This window comes from Triturus cristatus, chromosome 1_2, assembly GCF_964204655.1.
Source record: "Triturus cristatus chromosome 1_2, aTriCri1.1, whole genome shotgun sequence".
In the NCBI taxonomy this organism is placed as follows: Eukaryota; Metazoa; Chordata; class Amphibia; order Caudata; family Salamandridae; genus Triturus; species Triturus cristatus.
This window is the reverse complement of record NC_140580.1, coordinates 965,080,347-965,101,172: the sequence shown is the minus strand read 5'-3', so window position 1 is coordinate 965,101,172 and position 20,826 is coordinate 965,080,347. Positions and strand designations below refer to the sequence as shown.

The 20,826-nt window shown below is 44.7% G+C and overlaps 1 long non-coding RNA gene across 1 annotated transcript in view; it reads left to right on the top strand.

The window, feature by feature from the left end:
* LOC146868463 (uncharacterized) overlaps positions 1–18,497 on the top strand; it is a 138,268-nt gene extending 119,771 nt beyond the window's left edge. The window contains exon 3 of the long non-coding RNA XR_014962901.1: positions 14,822–18,497. This is a non-coding gene — a long non-coding RNA (uncharacterized LOC146868463). The remainder of the gene's footprint in view (positions 1–14,821) is intronic.
* Positions 18,498–20,826: the final 2,329 nt, after the last annotated feature.

Sequence of the window (20,826 nt, the reverse complement as noted above, 5' to 3'; positions counted from 1 at the left end):
ATATGATGATTATTCTTGGAAACCGGATGTCTTCAGTAAATGCTGAAAGGGTCGTCTGTTGTAAATTAAGGCAGAATGTGATTAAGCATTTACTGAAAACATTAATGCTTCCCTTTTATCGTGTTTTCCTCATTATGTTGGCCGAAGTCCGGACTCCATTTTGTATTGACATGCTGCCATGTGTTCACCACGAGGAGAGTCCGACCTTTGTGTTAGTTGCTCTTGTAATCTGCCTAGTAACAGTTATAAATAGCTTTCTTGTCTATCTGGCGCATGCCCAGACTTGACCACATCTGTTATAATTAGCTTTGCTTGACCATGTGTTTTCGCGGGCCCAAAGAGCGTGTTGGCTCCGCCCATGTATTGATTCAGTATCGAGAATGACCCTAAATGGTAATGTTCTTCAACCTCATGTGGTATCCACCCACTTATGAGCCCCTCTGTTGTGTATAAAAGGGGACTGTGTACGAATGTTCTTTGTGCTACTCCTTGCAATACTGAAGAGTGTTGTGTGGATTGTAGGACCACCCTTAAGGGTTAATAAACGTTGTTTTTGTACTTTGCAGTTTCCGTGCCAACTTCCTTATAGATTTCGTTACAGAAGAGCGAACCCTTGTCTCTTGCGGGCCTAGCTGGGGCTTGTATTCATCACCTTCCCCACTCATGCGCACTTGTGCTGCTGCCTGTTGCCCCTGGTCTGACAATCATGTCAGTCAACATGACGCCGGACCGCCCACCCCCTTCAGACTCTGAAGGGGGTGGGCGGTCTGACGTCATGCTGACTGACATGATTGTCAGTTGGTTCTCCCTCGGCGTCTTTGAACTTAAGTAAACTGATTCAGTTTACTTAAGTTTAGAAACGCCAAGGGAGCTACGGGCGGGGGGACTATGCCCCAACGCCCCCAATGGACGCACCGCCACTGCTGGTGAGACTGCTGGGGCAACCGGAAGAAGCGACTGGGTGCGTGGCATTGGACACAAAAACTGCAGGTCAGGCATGAGGGGGCCAAAGGAGGGTCCGGGCCCTTTCGCTTTGCTTTGGTCACGTCGGGGCACTGCCTCAGCAGCCTGATAAGATGGTAGCAGCGCAAATGATTAATTGTCGCACTATGTTGCACCCGACATGCATTTGCACGCGGGGGCCACAAGCGGGTTCTTAGGAAGTGTATTCGGGATCTGCGCAACTGTGCAAGGTTGGCTTGGTATGCGATTCTGGAAGGTGTGATATGACGGGTGCGGACATTTTATACAGTGTGGCTGAGCTAAGCATCTCGGGCACAGTTTTTCTGCTACTTGCATCAGGGGTTGATATGACTGGTAGAGCAGTGCTTGGCCTCAACCTGCTTAGTAATATAGGAAAATCCGATTTTAATTTGATTGTACTTTCTATGTGATTTACATTTGCAAATTGTTTCTGTTCACATGGTGGCTATATGGTCACGGCAGCACTTTGGCATCGCAAATCTTGAAGGGCGTGGGGATTTAGCTCAGTGGTAGGGCGCATCCTTTGCATGTGTTGGGCCCCGGGTTCAATCCTCAGCATCTAAAGGCTTCCTTGCCATGCCGCCAGTGTGGTCCAAACGGCGGAGGAGGGGGGCCTCGGGTCGCCAGGCTGTTACACATGCCTCTGGTCACACCTCCTCTTGGACACGCTGTCCTCGTGTCGCGGTGCATTCTCGTACCTGCAAGCAGCGTCGGTGTTCATGCGGTGGAACAACTTTCCTGCTACTGCTCAGAGGCAGGTTTCTTTAGGCCAGTCACAGCAGAGGTTTTGTCTCACTGTGATGGTGGTATGATCTGCGGGATAGTTTATGGCTTTATTTTGGGCTGCAGGGCAGAGGAAAGGGATTCGCTGTGTGCAAGCTAACAAGTGACCCGGTAGGAGTATGATCCCAGCCTGATAAACAAAACGGCACAAACTTTCCATAGAGCGAAGTCTGACAACTTCATCTGCTAGAGCAGAGTTTTCAGTTTGAAAATGACTGGGTTTTGAAGCTCTGGTATGTTTATTTGTTATATTAATTTACTAATTATTAATTATTAATTATTTGTCTTGTGTAAGTGTTTATATTTACTAATCAACTTGTTTGTTTTAACAAGAGAGAATTACACGTGGGGATGCATAAATGTGCTATTTAACAATAATGTGCATGTTTTCATGTTTAAACGTTGCTGAGTGCTGTTTATTTTTAAGCACGAAATGCTTTTCGAATTAATGCTTTTCTATGTTGCAAGAGCTAGATAATTGCATACACATAAGGGTATTAGTGGGGTTAACACTGTTCAATCACTATGCTGTGGTAACGTTGTTTTTGTCTCTTTTAATTAAGATGGTCTATTGTGGCCTATTGTGGCCTAGTCAAAGATGGCCGATTTGCAAAACCTGGCCTCGAGTAGAATTCGTGACGAGAGAGAGCCTTGCTGAATATGGTCCTGAAGTCAGCTGACCACAGTCCTTGCTTGATTGAAAATTTCCGTGAGGACAGCAGCAGTTTTGGGCGATCTTCAAGTGAAATGAAGCGTCCTTGGCAGCTTTGGGAAAACAAAGGAGCTTTAAAGAAAGACTCTGAGCTATGATCTCATTGCCGAAGAGACGTGGAGTTACACGATACAAATGTATTTTTTGGTTCCTGTTCCGTTATGTTTATTTTGTGATTTTTCCTGAGCGGAGATTTTTAAATGTAGCGATGCTACATCCTTTCCTTCTCGCTTTGCTCAGAGGTTTGACGGAAGAAGTTATTACAAATTATATTTTTCTTTGTTCAACTTGCTATAAGAATTGTTAGCCTAGAGAGGGCTTTGCCACTTGCCATTTGCCTTTTGCCGCGTTCCGAATCTGCGTTGGTGAGGATCCTTGCTGAGAGGACTTCGTCTTGAGAAACTTTACCGAGAGACTTGTCCTGACCTGTTCTGACATTTAGCTAGAATAGGTAACTATGAGAAAAATGATTTATTCTGATTGATTTTCTTTGACTAATTTAGATAAAGCAATATAATTTTGAATATGGTGTTGGTTCTTATTTCTTGTCAATTATTGAGTATCCTATTTTGATTATTATTGTATAGATTGTTTAGATTATGTTTAAGGGCAGTCTCAATAACCAGATCTTATCGACCCCGATATAGATGCAGGGTGTTTAGGAGTTTTCCTTCCACAGGTTATTGCTGGTAGAGTATTTGAGCGTATGTTAGTGAAATGGGCCCTAGTGTATGAAGAATGTATGTGCGTGTAACTGTGAGATTACTCTATCTGTGGAAGTAGGGATATTATATGCACCCTGATCTCTATCACATCCACCTCAGCATATCACCGCGCCATACTATGTCAGAGCAGAGGCTGCTGATTGATCTTCATTGGAGTACCTTCTTGCAGCCACGGTGCCATTTGCGCTTGGAGACTGAACACATGAGCTCCTCGCAGTCGTGCATTTAGGAGGGTGCAATGAGGTATCAAGGCCACCAGGTGGCACTGCGCATCCCGTGCTTTGTTGACTCCAAGGGTCTTAAACTTACTCCTGCAATGCTCCTATCACTGGGGAATACATTTTTCCTGAAGCCGGTTCCTGCGCTGGCTGATTTGTCTACAGCCTCTTCTTCGTAAGGGGTCCCCTATCCCCACTCTTTTGTTAATTATAAAGCTGGTATCGATACGGTCGTGAGATTGAGCCATGCAGGGCTCAAAGCGTGTGGAAAAATCTGAGCCCACACTGGGCTGAAAACTGACATGGCCACAGAACGGCTTGAGGTGCATTTGTGGGGGGCGTTAGGGTTACACTGCTTAGGTTTACAGCAGCAGTGGTGTCGTATGTTTAGCGGCCGGCTTGCAAACTGTGCCCCAGTGTTAAACCACGACGGATTACTTGACTTTGTTTTGTGAAGGGATGTCCCTGAATTAGTTTCTTTGTTGAAAAGTGGATTATAAATGTATATAATTTCTAAAAGGTTCATTGCATGTGTTAGCGAGGGTTCTCCGTGCCAATTGTATGCTAATTTTAGAGGAGTTTCATATGTGATCCCAGAGGCCTCCCGATGCTAGGGGTTAAGAGACCGCGGCACATCTGGGGTGGCAGAATGGCATTTGCATGTTCTAGCCTTTGAATTGATGAATCAGGAAACCTGCGTCTCAGGGTGTCTGCTAGCCTTGCTTGACAATGACAATTACTGTTAATTTTCTGGCCGGGCTGTCAATCGTGCTATTGTGCTATTGTCTGTAAAGCCATGGTCGCAGGTTCACCCCGTGCAGGCTATCAGCTCAAAGAGGAATGCGGTCAGCACTTCAAGGATTCAGACATCCCCCAATAATCGGCACAGTCAGGTAAAACCACACTTTTCCGCGTCACGGATCGAAGCAGGGTAATGACAGAACTTCGAGACAATATTGCAACAATCTCCACGTTTCCGGCAACAGAGATGTCCACAAAGTGTCCGACACGTTCTGAAACAAACCATTCTTACACCTTTCATTCAAAGATGTTCGGCAACCATAGATGGACACACCTCTAATTTCAATTATAGCAGACTGATTACTAAGCAGCAGTTGCATCGCTAAGCAGTTTAGTTCCAAACACTGTTCGTGTTAGGAGCAGGGAGATGTGTTAGTGTCAGTTGGTGTAGGACAAATAGGGAAAGGAGGTGTGTAGATTCAATTCAAGTGTTTTAGGTGGTCAAGGGGTGGTGTTGACCTTTTGCAATATCAGAAGAGTAACTAAGGACAACAAAGTCCCCCTGTGTTGCTCCGGCAAAGCCCAACTATGTCTGTTAAAAAGCTCTGGCTGATGTTTACTGTCTCAGCACTAGCAATAAAAAGATGCTAAATAAACGGGCAAACATTTATTTAAATGTTAATTTGTGGTAAAGTAAGGAAGTAACTAGCGAGCCCTGCAATGCTCAACTTTAGGAACATCTATCTTTAATTTTAAAGACATTGTTCAGCAAAAGTGTAAAAATATGATAGTCTCTTCAAAATTCAAAAAGTATTTAATTAACCTGCAGAACATTTTCATCTTAGTATATCAGTGCATTGACAAGTATTATTTAAAGTGAGGGTTTCAATGTTAATTTACAAACAATAATTCTTCCCTCCTCCCTAACAATAATACCAATGGTGAGCTAAAGAGGTAAATCAGTTGAAATACGCACTCTTTCGGTGACCTGGGTTCCTATTATAAATGAAAAACATTATAGTTTATTAAATTAAACACAGGAAAAGGTTGTGTACAATGTCATTTATTTTGAAGTCCTCTTATTTGTGATAAGGGAGAAAAAGGTGGGAAAGTGAAATAAAACAATTGCCTAACGTCACACAATTTAATAAAGTGGGGAAGCTGGGATTAATCTCAGGTTTTCTGGTTTCACATTATGCAGTTATTCTTCAATTCGCCTACACCCACCTTAATGCCAACCCCCTGCCCATCCTCCACCACGCAGGCAGCAATGCGGCCCTCGGTCACATCCCAGACCTAACTTATGGACCGTTGGAAAATGTTTGTGAGTACCCATGATCTAGAGGAACATCACAACCCTGGTTGGGGTGTCAATTCTGTTAAAGCCTAGGGGGTATTACGAGGGTATGGAACTGAGGGCCTTAGGGACCCCTGACGGAGCATGGGAGATGTTGCCAGTAGGCCCGCATCACTCCACCGTTCGCCCCTAGTAGGGTTTTATATGTACCCAATTTTATTACTACGTCGAACAGCGTATCACCTCAACATTTAAATGTGATTTAGCGCCAGAAGACCTTTCGGGGTTACGGTGCAACCAAATACGTGTCTGGTTTGGCACATACATACAGTTTTCTTGGGCAAAGCCACAGGTTCATGCTGCAACGGGATAGAGTCAGAGATCTGAAAGACTAGTTTCAGCGTCAGGTGTACCAAAAATATGGAAGACAATTAGGCTGGTACGGCAAGGGAAGATATTAGTCGCCACTCCCACCTCAAGTTCACCCTGACTCCGTTTAAAGAAATACCATTTTCTTTCAACAGGCCTGGGCAAAAAAATGTAACACATTGAGTCACAGCTTCAGCCAGCTGATTCATTGAGAGTTTCAGGGGTGGTACCCCCAGGCTCCCACTTCAGTAGCAGGGAGAAGCAGATGTAGCGGCAGGTTAACATACCCCCAAGGTGTATCGGTGGGTTTACTAGATGTGTATCTCTGGGCTTACAGCTGGGTAGAGACGTTCTCTACGAGGGGTTTTCCATGTAAGTTGGTGCTTATGACGGTTCTCATCACCAATGCGGTGTTATTGTATCTGCCCAAGGGGAAGGGACATATGAGGTACTTCAGCACTTACAACGGAGCACATTAGGCGGCAGTGTATGAGACAAGGGACAACGGGGAGATTGCCATCTCTAACGTCAGCAGCCACTCACATGTTTCAGCAGTAAGCAGCCATGGAAGCCTGGGGTGGAAGACACCACAGATAAACTAGACAGGCATAATTCCTGTAAGTAAGGAGGGATTCATGGCGAGTACGTGCGGACTCCACTACTTAAAGGCATATAATTCTAAGCCCATCGATTAGTTGAACCTGTACACATCATAGGGGGATAGTCTTCAAGGTTGAACAGACTATTGGGTATGCCTTGCCAGGACTCTGAAACACTCCAAACGAATGTGTGCCTCCACAAGGATAAAATGCGGAACACACGGACCGGGGTACGTTGGGCTCAAACATCCCCTTCACCAAGCTGCAGGGCGGCATGTTTTGCTAGTTGTTCTTGAGTCAGGCAAGCACAGTAAGTGAGCTGTATGAAGTAACAAGGTTACTTGCAGGGAGGCAGAGGGAAGCCAGCGGACCCACATAAGGGGGGGTTGCGCCAAAACAGTATAATAGGAATCTAGCGAACTAGGGCTTTTGCTGTTTTAGGCACCAAGGGTCACAGTTGATCAGCAGGTAGAGGTACCTGGGATCGGGCCACTGTAGTAACCCTGGGGGGCTATGTAAGGGTAACTCAGAAAAGGGCGCAGTGAAAGCAATGGTGGGCTCAGTCCAAATATTCCTCTAACCAGACTTGACACCATCAAAGGGTTCGCCATGGTTTAGCAATCAAAATGGGCTGTGCAAATGTTGGGCCAACTCAGCGAACAGTTGCACACTGGACCTTGTTACAGGTTGCGTCAGTTACAAACCCCCACTGCCCGGATAGCAGTCCAGCTAGGCCGGGGAAAGGGGACATCTAATAGGAGGCATGTTGGTGAAACAAGATATTAAAGCACTAAAAGGCTATAATGTATTAAGAAAAGTTGGCTTGTCCATGATTCAAGCGAAGGCAGGTAGCCCTACTTATGTACTTACAGATATGGGTGTGCTGCGGCTCCAAGGAGGCCTGGCCCTTCGCCCTTCAGGAGAGGGTTAATTACTGATTCAAGCTGACAGCTCGCCCCTTTGCAGGTTGAGCAGGTATTGTAGGCATGCCTTACAATGTCAGGCAGTGCGGGGCGAGGCTAGCGCCTTTTGCAGTCACTCTTTCAGGATAGGGGCAGCTACTGCAGCTTTCAGGGCGGGCATGTAAGTGGAGTGCCTCATGCAGGTGGGACGATGAGAATCCCAATGTTGCAATGGTACTTCCGTCCGTAAGCACCCAGGGGAGTGGCTGGAAGACAGGGTAAATGAATTATGTTCAGTGTGAATTATACCAAAGCAACCCTGGGAGGCATCGGATGTTTAGTGGGGTGCTATGTTAGGTGTAAATTAGGTGCAAACTTGAGTAGTTGTATAGAATGGTGTGCCGTGCGCAATAAAGGGTGTTAGCAACCTAGCATTTCTTTATTTTGCCAGGATCAAAGGTCTGCGTGAATGGCCTTCCATGCGTCAGGAAATGGTGGCATGGGTTTTCCTCCACTGAGTTAATTGGTTGGTGATCCCAGGCATGCGCTGGAACAGCTTGCTGTAGAAGGTGCGGCACAGACTAGGGGGGTGTCTCCCCTCCCAGCATGTTAGTCACTAAGTTAAGCAACCAACTGGAGGCATGTGAGCGATGGTGGTCAGAGAGGACCCCATGTATTGGGGCAATGGGTCAGGGGAAGCCGGGGAAACCTCACGCCGGTGAGTTACCAGTGCCATGCGCACATTCACTGAGCAGAGGGAGTTTTTTCTTTAGACACGGTCTGCTGCATGCCAAGTCCACAGGGTGTTTTGAAAAAGATGGGGGTTCACCTGTCTAGAGTTGGGTATGGACTTGTTTTGGCTTGACTAGGACAAGTTTTGCATATACAGGCAAATTGTAGAATGTACCAACCAATTAGGGGCATGTTAGCTATGGTGGTCAGAGATAACCCCTCGTTTAGGGTGGCGAGGAGACCAGTCAGTGGTTGCCGTGGAATCCTCACGCAGGAGAGTTAACAGTGCCATGCGTAGATTCACTGAACAGAAGGGGTTTGGCTTTATCAGGCATGGCTTGTGCCAAGTCCACAGGGTGGTTTGAAGAAAATGGGGTTCACCTGTCTAGAGTAGGCATTGACTTATGTTGCTGGACCTTGGAGAGGCCCTGGAATCACGAGGATGTTGGTAAGAAGGCCTACCTTGGTGGGGGGCCCTGGTCATGATGGTGGCCACACCCAGAGCTGTGGCGGAGTTACAAGGCGATCCAGAGGCGGAAAGGTACTCAGGGGTTCCCTCTTCAGGAGCACAAAGGGTGCAAAGGCCAAATTCCCCAGCAAGTCCTCGCGCTGGACCCTGGAGGAGTGACAGCGCTCCTTAAGCCCTATGGGCGGTTGTAAGCCTGAGCAACCGGGGGTTGCCTGGAACGCTCTGCCCCTTCGGGCGTGAGTAAGGGGGTGGACTGGCGGTCCACTGGTGGGAGGGGTTATCCCCTTCCCCAAAATTGGTAGGCACCGATTGGCAACGGCCACAGTGTAATTTGGCTCATCAGGTGGGCAGGCGGCGAAGGGGCTGCCTATCCTTGGATCGCCCGTAAGATAACCCACCATGTTGGCATATTTGGTATGTAAATAAAACTGCAGCAATTTTCTCCACAAACAAGGTGTTGTGTGGTTTATTTCCTAATAATATTGCTATATGTGGGATGGGGAATGTTGCTGATATTGGCACTATGTTGGCTGCCCCTCGTCCACGAAGGGGACCCTCATAAGAGGACGGCCGCCTTAGTGCCACATGAGGGCACACAAGACAGTCCAGTGTTGTGGGACCCCCTACGGGTCCGCGCGGAGCGTCACTTTTGGTAGGGGGTGGGTGGGCGATAAGTTATAAGTGCCTCTCCCTGCCCACCTGGCGGCCTCTTTGTCGCTGCCCTTGATGCCGTTTCCCTCCCTACTGCTTACCCTGCGTAAGTGCAAGGGTGGGGTGGGAGAGGTGTTCTAACTTGTTATTTTGTGTTGCAGGTGAATGTAAAAATGTAAATGTAAATTTGATACTTGTATAGCGCACTACTCACCCGCAAGGGTCTCAAGGCACTTGTACGAATACCGCTGTGGAACCCATCCTGGCTTTCCCTGTGAGGCGTCCACTCCTGGGCACCCCCAAGGTGGAGGCCAGGCATCCTTAGCATTGTGGGGGCCGTTGTGGAGATTAAGCAAGCTATTGCCCAGAGTTGCAGAGTGGGACTCCATGATTGGAATAGGCACCGAGGCGAGAATTATCAGGTCCGTGGAATTTTTGAGCCCAAGACCCGCCGAGGCGGGGAATTGAACCCTGGTCCCGGGCTAGACCTCTGCATCAGGGTCTGCCGCTCTAATCATTGAGCCACACTTCTCCTGTAGGTGGAGTTACAGGGGGATCCAGAGGCAGAAAGGTACTCAGCGGTACCCTCTTCAGGAGCACAAAGGGTGTAAAGGCCAAATTCCCCAGCAAGTCCTCGCTCTGGAACCTGGAGGAGCAATGGTGCCCCGTTAATCCTACGGGTGCTTGTAAGCCTTTGGGGGTGTGAGTAAGGGGGTGGACTGGCGGTCCACCGGTGGGAGTAAGGGGGTGGACTGGCGGTCCACCGGTGAGACGGGTTATCCCCTCCCCCAAAATTGGTAAGCACCGATTGGCGAAAGCCACGGTGTAATAAGGCTCATTAGGTGGGCAGGCGGCGGAGGGGCTGCCTGCCCTTGGATCGCCTGTAAGATAACCCACCATGTTGGCATATTTGGTATGCAAATAAACCTGCAGGAATGTTCTCCACATTGCGGTTTATTTCCTAATAATATTGCTGTACGTGGGATGGGGAGTGTTGCTGATATTGGCACTATTTATATACCGCTATACCAATATGTATACCGTTATCTACCGTTGTCTCTCCAGAGAGACATGTCACATCCGGCGCTATTTTGTGGTATAAAGCTATGTAGGTAAATGGTTAAGCAGTTTCATCTCTAGAGTGGAACCTGCCACTTCGCATGGCCCTCTGGGAAATGTATGCCGGGCATTGGACCTTACCTCTAATATGAAGGTGAACCTTTTTGAATGCAAAATATGATTGTGTGGCTCTTTATGGTCTGTAGGCAGAAGTGTTTGTAGATACTTTCTTCGTCGAGAGTTAAAGTACCCTCTGTGTGGAAAAGAAAAAAACAGTACAGAACATTGATTTATCTTCCCTGAAGGTTACTTACAATCCCCCAGAAAACGTAATCTACTATATCATTGCAGTCCAATTGAGAGATACAGACCAAACCTATAAGAGCACCTTTCTTTAAAGTGAATCCGTCTCACTGGCCAGAATAAGGAAGCTCATTTGCTGTAGTTATGACAACGCCTCGGCTGCTCAGGGCCGGTCTGTGCCCCTTGTTCTAGACTAGACATGCTTTGTACCTGGCCACATGTGGACAAGCAGCAGAAAATTGTCACTGAACTTCGGCGATGCCCAGCTTGTCCAGTGACCTACACACTCCATGTACCTAATCAGCATGGATGCACGAAAAGAAGTGTACCTCAGCTTTATGTGTGTACAACACATCTACTACTGAGCCTTTATGATGTCCAAACCGTATAGCAGTAGAGCATGCCATGTACACAGGTGTGCAAGGCATAGAAACTAATTATGTGTGCAAAATAAAAATCTCGTCAAGCATTGCAAAACTACTAAGCACCACTGCACCATACACCACTATACTCTAATCTATACCACTGCACACTACCCCACGATACTGTACACATTTGCACTCTAAAAACGCTTCACTCAGCCCCACTGTACTCCAATACAATCTACACTAATGCACTAGGTAGCACTTTACTCCACAACACTGCACACTAAAACACATGAAACTAAAATGCTATATACAGCAGCATTTTACACCACTACACAATAAAGCAATACTCACCACCACTCCACGCCACACTATATGCCTCAACACTATATACCACTGTTCTCTACTTCACTCCATTATATACGACTGCACTCTACGCTACACCACTCTACTGAAAAAACACTACACTCTACAGCACTTCACTCTACACCCCTTTACTCAAAACAAAGGCACACTACCCCACTATACATACGCCAATTACTTTGCACCACTACACTTTACACCAACATACACTTCAACATTCTTCTATACACCACAGCAACCTACGTCACTATAAACCATTGCACTCAACATCACTACACTTTACACCACTTCATAATACTCTAAAACAATCTTCTATACGTTACTGCACTCTATACCACTACAAAACATGCAACTCTATGCTACTACACAATACTCTATGTCACTCAAGGACTCTACTGACTATGCTATGCCGCTGCTGTCTAATACTGCTGTCTATACCATTACACTCAACACCACCTTACTAAAAACTAATATACTTTACACTACACCTACCATAACTACTTTATTCCACTGCACTTTGCACCACCATACACAACTGCATTATACTCTATACCACAGCACTCTACACACTACATTACTCTACGCCATTGCACTATATCACTACACTTTAAGAAACTGCACTACATGCTACTCTATTCTACTGTGCACCAAAGTATTCTACCTCACTCCTCTCTGCATCATTAAACTTTACACCATTATGCAACACAACACCATACAAACACACAATAATGCTCAAATGTGCATAACTACACTGTATACCACTACGTTCTATATTACTGCACTTGGCACCTCTCAGCTCTACTGCACTCTATGCCACTACACTCTGCAGCACTTCAATGTAACCAACACTACTCCACTCTACCCTGCACCACTGCAATATGTAGCACTTTAATTCCCTATACCACACTTCACAATACATCATTGCACCATATACAACTACAATAAAATCGACATTACTACTATACTCTATACCACAGCACTCTACTCTACCTCACTACACAAAAACACCAATACACTATGCACTGCTTAACTCAAAACAAATGCTCTCCACACCAATACACTGTATAGCAATATATTCTGCACCATTGTACTTTTAAGCCATTTAACTCTAAGCCACACTACTACTATCTACTACACTATGCAAAACTAAACTCTACAATGCCAAACTCTATAATACTATAGTACATTAAACTATACTTCAGTAACACGCTAATCCACTATATACCACTACACTTTATAGCACTTTAGTCCACTCCACTATCTGCCATTCAACAACCTTACTTCACTATTATAAAATATACAATACTCTATGCAACCGATCTTTACACTACATATCATTTTACTCTACCATTTTATAAAGCACTATACTCCTACACTATATAACAATATACTCCGCTCTACGCCACTGTAATCTACAACACTATACACACACCCTCTACACTACTACAATATACTCAACACCAGTAAACAATACTATAAAAACACTCCACTCTACAACACTATACCAAAATATAATACTATAGTCCACTCTACAACAATATACTCCCCCCCACAACACTTCACGACATTTTAAACTACTTCATAAAACTACTCTTCACTCCTATCCACGCCACTAAACTCCATTATATGGTGAGACCTATTGGCATTGGTTTTTCTCACTCATTCCTTGTGCCTCATACTGCACTTCTGCTCACTCTCCTCCCTTGTGCCTCACGCTGCTCTGCTCCTCACTCACCTTCATTATGCCTCACATTGCTCTTCTCCTCACTCTCCATCCTTGTGCCTCATGCTGCTCTTCTCCTCCTCACTCGCCGTCCTTGTGTCTCACGCTGCTCTTCTCCTCACTCTCTGTCCGTGTGCCTCGCACTGCTCTTCTCCTGACTCAACTTCCTTGTGCCTCACACTGCTCTCCTCTTCAGTCTCCTTCTGTGTGCCTCATGCTGCTCTTCTCTTCAGTCTCTGTCCTTGTGCCTCATGCTGCTCTTCTCCTCACTCTCTGTTCTTGTACCTCCTGCTGCTCTTCTCCTCACTCTCCATCCTTGTACCTCTTGCTGCTCTTCTCCTCACTCTCTGTCCTTGTGCCAAACACTGCTCTTCTCCTCACTCTCCTTCCGTGTGCCTCACGCTGCTCTTCTCATCACTTTCAATCCTTGTGCCTGATGCTCTTCTCCTCACTCTTCATCCTTGTGCCTCACGCTGCTCTTCTCCTCACTCTCCGTACTTGTGCTTTACTCTGCTCTTCTCCTCACTCTCCTTCCTTGTGCCTCTCGCTGCTCGTCTCCTAACTCTCCATCCTTGTACCTAACGCTGCTCTTCTCCTCACTCTCCTTCCTTGTGTCTCATGCTGCTCTTCTGCTCAGTCTCTGTACTTGTGCTTCACGCTGCTCTTATCCTCACTCTCCTTCATTGTGCCTCACGCTGATCTCTTCCTCACTCTCCTTCCTTGTGCCTCACGCTACTCTTCTCCTCAGGCTCCTTCCTTGTGCCTCACGCTGCTCTTCTCCTCTCTCTCTGTCCATGTGCTTCACACTGCTCTTCTTCTCACTCTCCTTCCTTGTGCCTCATGCCACGCCTTATCTTTAAGTATAGAGGCTGCACTTTTCTTTTGTCCAGTGCAGCACCAGCCCATCACCTCAACATCAGCACAGCCCCATCTCAGCAACAGAGCAGACCAACCTCGCAACAGCACAGCCCCACCTCAGCAACAATGCAACATCACCTCAGCACTGTACTAGCTCGGGATCACTCAGCACCACCTGAGCACCAGTGCAGCACCACCACCTCAGCATCACCCCCGCACCAGCACACTTCTGCCTCAGCAACACTCAGCACCTAATGATTCTCCTCTAGTGTCCGTCCACTGCTCGTAATTAAGGTACAATTTCCCAATCTCCTGTTGTTTTCTTGGCAACAAAAATGCTTATAACACCATTATACCTTTTCAACACAATGCACAGCAGCCACAATGCTCTACAACATAGCTTAAAAACTTTGGTAAAGCAAATACCTCTGGCTAAACACTTATAAGGTCCCAAATGTGAGACCTATTGGCTATGACAATGCTTGTTAAGTATTATTATTATATTTTCCCCTGGACCCCCTGCCTGCCATAGGGCCACAATACACATCAGCATTCCTTTTTTAAGGACTAATCCATTTTCCCCTGGAAGCCCTGCATGCCATAGGTGCACAACAGCCACCAGCATTTTTTTTAAGGTTTATTCAATTTCCCCCTGGAACACCTTGCCTAAAATAGGTGCAAACCAGCATTCATTTTTAAGCATTATTCAATTTTCCCCTGCATATCCCTGACTGCCACAGGTGTCTCCCTTAGATGCACACAAAGCAAACAGTTACATCTGTTTGTTGTTATCCTGTTTGGAAACTAAATAGTATGTTCTGGTGTTGTGGTTTGACTTTGAAATGCACGGTTGTTGTCAATTATTTAGGATACAAATAGTAACCATACTAAATTCTATTGTCTGTAATAATTCAAACCGCTACAATGCAATATTTCACTAAATATTTTTCTTGCTGGTTTGGTTTTAGGTGCTCAAGAGACATCAGCCACAGTACTGCCTGCCAGTCACATGAGTTCTCCAATCTCTTCCACTTGTGCAGTTGATGGCCCCAAAGAAAGGTGGTGCCAAGAAAGTGGCCAATGGGGAGATATAAGAAGAATCAGATTTCCATCGCTGGCTTGCCGGCCAACAGCATTTTTTGGAATACTTGTGCCTGCAGCACCAGCCCCTGGGAGCAAGCTGGGAGCAGCACTACCGCATCAACGGCACCACCCCACCCTAAGCCCAAGGCCATGTCTCTCAGCAAGGCATCCACTGCAATCATGTCTATACTGACGAGCAGTGACCTTGAATTGGATGTGTCTCTTTTGCAAAGTAGTACCCAATCATTGCAGGAAAATGAACAACAGCTTTTAGCCAGCAAAGGATCTTACTGAAGTAGAAGCATAATAGGAGGTTGAGCTTCCTGCTGAGCAAAACCTCCTCTTTTACAACCATTGAGGTCCAGATCTCAAGCAAGAAAAAGGAAGATACTCCACCATCTTCTCCAAGCCCCCCCTATCTGATGATGTGAACATGGATTGAACCCCGGCTGAGTCGAAGAGATGCTAGGAGAGGCTCAGGAATCGGAAAGTTCCTGAAAGCCTTAAAATTATGGAAGGGAATAAGGATGACAAGCCAGTTATTGTGGAAGCTCGCCACAGGAGATCAACATTACTCCTCCTAGTATTCAACCTACTCAGAGGGATGTGGCACTACCACCAGTGCCGGCATCCATATTTGATATCCCAAAGGGACCTGCATCCACCACAAGTTCAGTAGAGATACGCACTGCAGAGATCCAATCATCGACACACCCGCCTACCACCAGTTCTCCATAGATTGGCAGTGGCACCAGTGGCCCACTGAAAAGGCACACCTCTCCAGTCTGGGACTTCTTTATGGTTAGCAAGCAGGAGGACAACATCGCAATATGCTCCAGCTGGATAGCTAGTGTTCGTTGAGGTAAGCTTAGTACACACTATGGTACTGGAGGCCAAGCAACCTATTTGAAAAAAACATTACACACTCTACTGGGAGGTGCACCTTAATCAACTTTCTGCACGTGATGGTGGTCAAGGGGATGTGAGAGGGGATTGGCTCCGGAGGCTCCGATCAAAGTGGGAGGTATAGGTGATAAGGAAGAAGAGGGAGACATCTATATGCAAAGCAGCAGTGCGCCAGTATCACCCACCTCAGCAACCTCACAATGGCACAAGAGTCAGATGGAGACACCACAGCAACAGCATAAAGTTACTGCCCCAAGATGCACATTGAGTATACCATTTCCCAGTTCTATCTGGAAGTCGCCTGTGTCATTGGTACCAAAAATAAAAAACATCAAGGCTACAATTATGAGCATGATTAGTCAGGAGTGGCCGTACGAACGCAACCAACCAATGGCATGTTTGTACAACTGGAAGCTGGCTAAATTGATAGCACTGGATCTCCTCCCCTTTTCTTTTGTAGAAGGAGTAGTTTTTTCTTTTTTTAGAGTTTATGTCATTCATCTGCCCGAAATGGAAGTTTCCCAGCAGGACCTACTTTGCCAGAGTGGCTGTTCCTGCGCTCCTCAACGATGTGCTGGAATTGGTTGTTAAAAGCTTTGCAGCAGAGTGGTGTTCAGACTATCCACCTGACTACAGACGTGGACCAGTTGTCAAGCCACTTATTGCATGTGTATCACTGCACACTGGATCGCTTTTGTGGGGATTAAGCAATAGATATCCTTTGGTCTCAGCACTGAAAATACTTTGAAGTGTGTTAGGTGGCTTGCAACATTCTGGAAGACTTTAACAGCAAGGTGTTTGAATGACTTCAACCCATAGGTCTCAGAATTGGGTTTGTTGTCATAGACAATTGCAATAATATAGTTAAAACCATGGCACATGGTGGCTATTACAGGGTCCCGTGTTTACACATTACATCAACATCATTGTCAAAATGAAGAACTAGTCAGCAACTTACTGACCATCTGCAGAAGAATCTGCACTCATTTCAGCCATTCTTTTAAATCCTGGAAGCAGCTGAGGATCATTCAGCGTGCTAATAGAGTACCAGTTAAAGTCCTCATACAGGAGGTGCCAACAAGTTGGAACTCAACCTATAACATGTTGCAATGTCTGTTTGAGCTGTATAAACTGATCAATGAGTATGTCATGCAAAGAGGAAGGGATGTAAATAAAAGCATGACCATTGGGCTGGACAAATGGAAACTAGTCAAATGCTTTAAAGAGATGCTACTTTCTTTTGAGGTTTTCACATGGGAAGTCAGCAAGGAGAACAGCACGTGGGCCAAACTATCCCACTGGTGTATCTGCTAAAGAATCAGTTAAAAAGGAGGTCTGACAGTTTCGGAGCTGTGGGCAATGACAATGAAGATGCGTATACCTTGGTTCAGAGCGTAATCCGTTACTTGGCTGAGAATACAACGTTAAAATAAAATACTGGACACTTTTATTCCTTTTTCAGAAGGCAATGTTTCACAATAAAAGACGTGGATTGTTGAGCGAGCCTGAGTCCTGGAAGAAGAACGGCTGGAAAATAGAGTCCCACTCATGGAAAGCAGTTCTGGGATGCCGCCTTCAATTTCCCTAGAGGGCAGTCCTGTTGTCTTACAGCAGCCAACACCAGCAACAAGAACACCAGTGGCAAATACAACAGGAACATAAGAATAGTCCACATCCTTTGAATTGACTTGGTGTCAAAGGGCAGGGCTTAATTCCAGTGCAGAGCTGAAGGCAAAAGAGGTTGAGCAAGTGGCAGCACCAATGACTATTGAGAGTGTGTTCCTTGAGTATCTGGATGACCCAAGAGAGATCTATGTGGATCAAACCCATTGGTGTTTTGGTATGCAAAGATGCACTAATGGCCACAGCTAAGCAGGCTGGCAACAAAGTGTGTGGCCTGTCCGGCAGCCAGTGTGTCTGCTGCGCAAGTATTCAGCGCAGCTGGTGTAGTCATCACAGTGAGAAGGACCAGTCTCTTGCCTCAAAGTGTGGAGAGATTGACCATGATGAAAATGAACCAACTATTTATACCACTGAATTACACCGTTCCCGAAACACTACAGGAGGAGGAAGAGGTTGACTGGTCAGACTCAGATCAGAGATGTTAGCTGACCAACTTCTGGCTGAACCACCTGAGTTTGATGATGAACTCATTAATATTTTGTACTTACCTAAATATTACCTTGCAAAGACTGTTAGTCCTCTCACCATTAACACATGACAGCTCGTATAGTCATTTGTGTTATCCAGTAATGTAAACCTTACCTTATTCCTTCTCAGGAAACATGTACATGCACATTATGTTTTTCAACTTTTCTTTATTCCTTTGTTTATAAAAAATAATAAACCTTATTTGCAATCAAAATATTCTGTTAGCATGGACTTTGTCTCTCCATTGCTATGAATATTAGAAACATCTTACCACTACCAGAAGGAAATAATTAGCTTTTTTTCCAGCTCAATTTTTCAATGCTGCAAATTCCATTGAGTGTGACTGATACCAAACAGGATTTGCATACCACATGGCTTCAGTACTCCATGAAATGTCATATGCAGATTTTAAAATCGTCTCCTATGATCCGAGCATACACATGGGACAGATTACAAGAATAACCATTTGTTTATGGAGAATGATTATTTAATACATTTGTGAAGTACCACGTGTCCCAATATGGTGACTTTGGGATCTTAATTCTGCAGTAGTGCCTGAATTTGGTGTTTTAATGATTAAAGTCTGACCAGATATGAGTAGTAGCTCTTATTTAATATTCCTCAGCCATGAATGGCTTAATTTTCAAGAACATCATGAATCGCAGGTGAGCCATTCTGCTGAGCCTGGGATTTTAGGTGCACCAGAGACTGGGGCCCATAATTGTGAATTGAGCACCAATGCTAGGCAAAATAAATATCCAGACCTTCATCGTGGAAAGTTGTGATACATTGTGGATGATAATATTATCGATCAGAAAATATATGGGATAAAGTATCTTCCCTCGCCGATTTATAATTTTGTTGCAAGAGATTTTGGAGTTCAGACACCAGAGGTAAAAGGATGACATATGATTTCATGTATAATGTCACAGCTTTGAGAACTTTGTAAAATCCTTATATATGACAGGGTTTTTTATTCCTCATTATAAATGTGAGCACCATCACTAACACTCCTAAATTAATATTTTCCTGCTCCTTCTATGAAAAAGATACAGTTACAGATCAAATAAATGTGCAATGTATATTCAGAAAGTTAGAACCTGCTGCAAACCATATTTTATGCAACTGAAAGTAAGCAATTAACAAAACTGCTGTTCTGAATGTAATATTCAAATAGCATCCTCCCTTTGTGTAATGAACTATGCACTGCATACCTTTGCTACAGTGACTGCATTTTCAGGCAAAACCCAAATAATTAAAGCAAACTAAAACTAAACTGTCCCATTGTTGAAGCATCACTTGCAATGCAACAGGGAATTATTTCCAGGCAAAATATACACTGGCTTCCTGGGGAGATGTTCACACATTTAAAAGCAAGCATTGGCAAAGCCAGCATGCTGCACCTTTGAAAGGTTAAAACTGACCTATTGGCTTTGCCAATGCATGTTCACATTGGCACTCCCATGTTATAACACATGCGTGCCACAGAGATGCCAGTACAAACATTATAGGAACCATGTGCACACAGCCTGACTTTGTGTGTTTATTGGTGGGGATGGGTGGCGACAAGGCTTCCTGAGTGTTACAATCACAAGAGACATTACTTTTTGCATGTTCAGAACATGTTGTGGGCTGATACCAATGCTGATGAGCAGCATTGTGAGCCAATTCCAAAAGTTAGCTCTAACCACAAAGGCTACTGTCTGAAAAATGATATTCAAAAGCCCTTTTCTGTATGTTATTTTCTTATTTTAGGTTAGTAGTATGTTACAGCTAGATTGTGTTAAGGACATTTGGTATATTATCATCCAGTTATTGCAAGCTTCTATGTATTTGGGTAGTAGATAAAGTACCCTCCTGCCATATATTGCAAGAATATCTAAGTAACTGAGGCGCTCCTTGACAATATAGACAAACAAGGTGGAAAGCAGAGTTCCTTTATAAGGTTATGGAACTCTTATATGATACAAGGGGCATTTTGTTCTTTATAACACAGGGTCACACCATTTCAGTTCCCACAAACCAGTTAATTCCTTTGTGTCTTGCTCTTTCATGTTCAAAGCAGACAAAGAGAACAAAAGCAGAATCTGTACTGTAAAATTAAACAAGGCCAAAAGCAATTAGAAATCTTTACAATAAAGATAATAATTTGGTTAATAAAAGTCAGGTTACAAATACTGTTGCTCTGATTGTTTAAAAACAAGCAGACATTTCATCTTTCCCAAATGATCCATTGCATGAAAACTAATAGACATGCTGCCATAAATATCCCCTTTTTGCTGATAACATTTTTCTTTTCAGATACATTTATCAGAAGAAAAAGTCAGTTCTCATTTTCCGTGTTTAAACTGCGACTTTAATTATCTTCCAGGACAGACCTTTCTCCCTGGCAACTGGCTCTGTCAGCAGGCATTGTGACGTGAGAACTCAACTGTAATAACTTATTACAGTTGAGAAGCTATGCAATTTCATTATTACAGGTGATTATAGGCTGCAGCAAACGTTTCATGTACTTTTTGTATAATACATGGAAGCCTGAAATTCTGAACAAAAGGACATCTCTAACCTCCTTATTACAGTTCAGTTGTCGTGTTTGTAGTCACCTGTAATATGAAAATTATGTAAATGCTCAACTGTAAAAAGTTATTACAGTTGATTTGTTACATCAATGATGCCTGCGGGCATGGTGAAAGGCAGGTCAGAAAGCATAATTATAGCTACAGTTTAAACAACAAAAATGAGACCTGTTTTTTTCCTTCTTCTGATCTTTTCTAAAATAACCAGTGATCAGAAGAAAGGAGAATTATTTGGTAATTTGTTTATTTTTTCCATG